The following is a 5,724-nucleotide window of genomic DNA, read 5'->3' as shown; positions in this document are numbered from 1 at the left end:
TCTCATCAGAGCTCAAACAAATTTTTCCAGAAAATTTTGACAAAAAAGTCCCCAAGAAAGTTCGTCGACGTAGAATAAAGCTTGGAGTCGCAGGAACTGTTAACTTGACTTTTTCCAAGAAAATCTACATAAAAATAGGTGCCTGTCTCGCCCATATTAAATTGAAATGCTTATAAGGGAAGTCTTATAAAATGCGTCGTGCACAAACATTTCTTAGCGACGTACTCAACAGAATATCGTAGTTGAATTCCTGAAAAATCTGAAGATCTTTTTCTCAACATTTTCACGGAAATCAATTCTGTGTCAAAATCCAGATGTCATACGAACATCATCCATCGTTTTGTCAATTTTGAAATTCACGAAGGTGCAATGTGCCACGTCATCAAGTCAGAACTTAACAGTTCCTACCAAATATTGCTGAAAAAATTTTTAAAAAAATATCTCGACATTGACGAGTGGAATAATTTCAAAACATTTTTACGAAGTTTTCATGAACATTCTTCGTTGAACTATCCCCCCAATTTTTTTTAAAATAACTCAGAAAATTGTTTAGAAAACCAGGTATTTATTTCAAAATATTCTGGCAACATGCAGACAAGGTTTGGCCGCTCTCTAGATTGTAATGGAAAAACCATTAAATACTGCAAGCAATGTTTTAGAACAGTTCTAGGAATAATCCAAAGTTTTTTTGATACCCCGCAGGCCGATTCTGAACATTGATAGACAAACCTATAGACAAAGAAGACAAAAGGGATATGGAGGGCGCCTATTGGTGGAAGCGAGCTAGTACTAACGGCAACCCACTGGAAAAAAAAGAATCTTAAATTTGCCGCCGAGAAGTATTTCTTCTTAAATCAAGAATTTTGCTGGTTAATATAAGCTACTTTTTTGCTTAACCCAAGCATTATTTTTCTTGAATCAAGAAAAAGTCAGCTTAAAGCAAGAGAAAGAAAATTCTTGGCAGCAAATTCAAGAATTATCATGCTCGATCCAAGCTACTTTTTTTTTTCAGTGTACGAGTCCCTGTAGATAGTCCATCATTTTTTCCTTTCGTTTACAGGAACCACTTTTTTCAACCAATATGATCGCTCCAAACTCCCTATGTCCTCTTTATCTAACGTTTTTTCCATTAATTTCAAGAATCAGCCCGCTGGTCCGTCATGGCTTTCGGCAAAAAATCTGCGATGTGCACCCACATGCCACAACGGCGGCGCGCGGCGTGTGTACTCGGTTGCGCTGAGCAATCTGGTCGACTGGCTCGTGAAACTATGGGGACGAAGGGCGAATTATATTAATTGTCATGATTTTTTAATGAGACACGCCATCCAAGACACGCCGAACTCAAGGAGCGGATGAGAAGAAGGCGTGAGAACTGGACGCATGACCATTGACTGTGAAAGACAACACCCTTTGCAGGGCGAAGACCTCATGAGACACTCGCAACAATAAGAAGCTCCGCCCGTGGGGCTGAAATACCCCCCCCCCACATTTTCCTTATTCCCCATCCTCCCGAGTCCCCCACACCCATCGAAAACTTCACACTCTATGGCCAAGTCTGAGGTCTTATGAAGTCATGGACATGGGCGGAAGAATGAGGTCTGCTTCCGCTAGAAACACTGGACTCACAATCAGTTTCACAAGAAGAAAACAAATCTCATTTTCAAGAAAAATATGATACGAAGTGTACGAAATTCTCCTGCTAAAAATTAAAAGCTGTTAATGATTGAATTGTTAAGTTCAGAAATTATACCCAACTCTAAGTGAGAATGGGTGCAAAAACCAGGAAAAGAATTAAAGTTTGGGGTCTGGCCCTAGAAAACATGTTTCTACAATAAAACGATTTTTTTTTCAGAGATTATTCGTTTTCGAACTGAATGATTCGATTTGCATGTGCACACATTTGGACATATTTCTGTCAAACGGAACTATGTGCATTGTGACATGAGCCCTGTTATGCATATATTCTTATGAGTCTCAGGGCTCATGTCTTAACGCACATAGTTCCGTTTGGCAGAAATATATGTACGTCCATTTGCAGTCTTTTACTCCTTTCGAAAAAGTTTGAAATCAAGGTAAAAACTACCGACTGCACTCTTATGGTTACGGGTCAGCCGTCTAGAAAGGCCCCAACACCCCACCACTGCCTCACCTTCCTCTCATTACCCACATTAATGAAGAGGATATTCATTTTAACTCCCTGCAGACTGATTGTTGAAAATGTCGGCACGACAAGAATCGAAATTCAATATATTACACGGTGAAGATAGGGCTGTGTCTTGTCTTAACTTGTTGACATAGCCAGTTAGTTTCAACAATCAGGCTGCTGGATGCAACTATTCGGGCTCCGTGGTTGTCTGTGTTGCATGCGCACAAAATTGAAGGCGTTTTGACTGTCTAGGCACTCACAATCAGGACTCGCTACTTCACCCGCGACGCGGCGCGCGATGGGCTTTACTGCGAAGATCATAAATGGCAAAACGCTCTCAACTGTTCATTTATTCTTAAAGTGAGCGCTACAGAATAGAAACGCGATTAATAGAGTCGGCCGTATGGTGGAATCATTTCTCACGGAACGGACCGACAACATCCAATTAAACACAAATTCCGCCGCGTATTGTGATCGGGAATCCGGAGCTTTATCAGCACTAAACTAGCACTAACTGGGGAAAGCTTATTTTTGTTGACAGACATACCTAGCCATAGTGCCTTCCTGACGGTTGTTACACTCGCATCTCGTCCGTTCAGTTTAGTGTTTCTCGATTTTAAAGTTCAATGCGGTGTTTTTTTTTCTTTTTTTTCTGAAGCTATGGAGGTGAACTATCAAAGAAACGTCAAAGAGACTTGACCACGGCAGAAAATAAACAAATTCTACAGGATTACGACAAATTTCCGAATAAAAATCAGCGGTATTAAAAATACCGCAGTCCACTTTGTGAAAAGTCCTGAAGAATCGGAATCGCTTTTTATAATTATCCGTTCAATGTGATCAATTCGGCCCGGCCCAAGTTGGCCACAACGAGCGGCGACGACCACTGTGCAAACAAAGTAACGCGATGTAAACGAACTGAGGTACCTTTCCAAAAGATGAACTCGGCATTTGAATCATGCGCGGAACGTAAAAAGATGGTTCAATATTCGAAGTTGGGTTCGAACCAAACCTACAACTATTTTAACTCCGCGGTGGGCAGGGTTGCATAGGCTCGATTTCGCGGGCGAAATTTGAGATCTGTCACGACTCTTGCATAAGGGTATGGGGCAAATAGTGTTTGCTCGAGCAAGACGTCTATTTCGGCCCAAGTTAACCACAATATGTGGCGCCCACTGTAACACTAAACAGATGACCGCCAAGATAATTTTTAACATTGAGCGTTATGGAACAAGAAAACCGCTAAGATTTTTTCCTCTGTTGTAACCTAAATGATTTGATTCATTTTTGTTCAATTCGGCCCAACCTTAACCGTATGTAGCCTAGTTGTGGCCTATTGCCACTGCTATTTGATGAGTCTATGATGGTCCAATATTCTAATCGAACACAAATGCTACGTACGGACAGTCTTGAAGGCGAAAGGTAAATTTTAAAAAATAAAAAATTAAGGCGAAAAGGCGACAAAATCTCTCATTACCTGAGAGTATAGTAATTTCTAATTTTGTCGTTTGTCAGTGATACAAGAGACAGCACCTTTAATTAGTCGAGTTAAGAGAGAAAACAAACACGCAATTTGGCCTGGCGCGACTTAGAGAGAAATAATGACCAGGACTTGAGATGAAAAAGAGAAGCCCCCGGCTCGGCGATCGGCATGTAACACATATTAGCGCCTACAGGACTGCACGAATACTTCACGCATCGCATCAACACAGTGCGGTCATTGCGGTCAGCGTGAAACGGATAGCGCCTACAAGAATGCATGAATACTTCACGCATTGCGGCAAACACAGTGCGATCAGCGTGAAAAGCATAGCGCCTACAAGACTGCGTGAATACTTCACGCATTGCGTCAAACACACTGCGTTCAGCAGCGGCGCGGCGCCGGAAGTTAAAATCATTAATCCACATTCATGTTTGTTCTTTCATGATTTTTTCGTTCATTTCTCATGAATGGAAGGCCTTGCCCACACAGAGATAGGTTTACGAAACTTAGCTTTCGCGCAAAGTTCCGTGAACTTTTGCTAGTAGTGTTGACAGGGCTTTCTCAAAAATGTGTTCGAGTAAACGCGTCTTATGCACCCCTCCCCTACTGGCACGTTCATTTGATGGTCATTATGAGACTATCAGAGATATTTGAAGTTAAAGTTTCGGTGTTGCTTTTACATTGTTAATATAGGAAATGAACTTTTCTCGAAAAATACGCAAAAAATCCTGCGATATAACATTTTCTTACTCCTCGAGTGTTTTACCTTGACAGTGCCAAAGGGGTTTCCTATGTCGGTGCTCCTATCTTCATTATTTAAAATTAAGTGTCTTTTTTACCGACCGTCTACCGATTTTTGTCCGCATCGTCCATTATGATCCCGCACTGTATGCGGCGTCCTGGATTTAAATGGAGGAAAAACAAAGTTGGCAATTCAGAATAGCCACCAAAGGATTCCGGAAAGTCCGAAGAAAGTCTACAATGGTCGCTATGATCTGGAACTGATTTTCTGAAGCCCAAGCTTTTTGGTACTTTCTCGGGTCTCGTCATGGAGCCGTCGATTTCGTCAAGAGGACCCCCCCCACCCCCCCCCCCCGGATAAGCTAGTTAAGGGGGGGGGGGGGAGCTCGAAATCCGTGTTCACTGTTCACGCAACGCAACGATGGTTTCTCGAGTCCAGAGTGTCCCTGACCTTCAACTTGCCGTTCAAGGATGGGAGTTAGAAGATGGGACGCTCCTTTTGTTTCAACATCTGATTATGGATCTAGCCGCAGACGCCCCCGGACCCCGGCCCCCTCCTCTCTCGTGAGTCAGTCTCGCTCCGATAGCCACCAGACATGGAAGGAAAGAGCCGGAGATTCCACATTTCCACCTCCCACCTGCTCTGTGGAAGCCGGCATCATTACGTCACCAAATCAATGTCCTGCCTTCCCAAGGTGTTGTCACAAGGTAGTGTGGACAATTGGACATTCGTAACCACTAGACTAGAGTACCTACATACGGGTGAGTATTGCACGGAGGAAAAAACTTCGTGCGTGGGACCCGAAGTTGAGATCATATGGATCTCTGAAGTTTTCGGATCACGTATATAAAAACATTTTTCGTTATTCCCCATGGGGTAGGAATCATCCGAAAATATCTCGTAACCTCATCTGGGCCTCTCAGTTGACAGAGAACAAACATTACAAACAAAATAACGCGATATAAACCGACTGATGCCTTTCCAAAAATAAACTCGGCATTTTAATCGAGCACAGAACGTAAAACAATGGAAGAATTTTCAAAGTTGGGTTCGAGCCCAACATACAACTATTTTAACTCCGCGGTGGGCAGGGTTGCATACGCTCGATTTTCCAGGCGAAATCAGCTATCTTCTGCAACGCTTTTGGGCGAGGAGCCAAAATCAGGTAAACAAACGGGAACCCTTTTGGGTCAGGAAAAAGTTTGGGAAATAGAGAGGGGAATAGAATCACGAGTGGTCTTCTGGACGAGGTCGATGAGGAAGCTTGGCAACCTTGCATTTCTCCGCAGGACGGAGTCAATGTGACGGGGATATCGAAGATTACACGGTCGGTCAAAGGGCAAATGAGTGAAC

Source organism: Bemisia tabaci, chromosome 7, assembly GCF_918797505.1.
Source record: "Bemisia tabaci chromosome 7, PGI_BMITA_v3".
In the NCBI taxonomy this organism is placed as follows: domain Eukaryota; kingdom Metazoa; phylum Arthropoda; class Insecta; order Hemiptera; family Aleyrodidae; genus Bemisia; species Bemisia tabaci.
Note: the sequence above shows the minus strand (reverse complement) of the source record.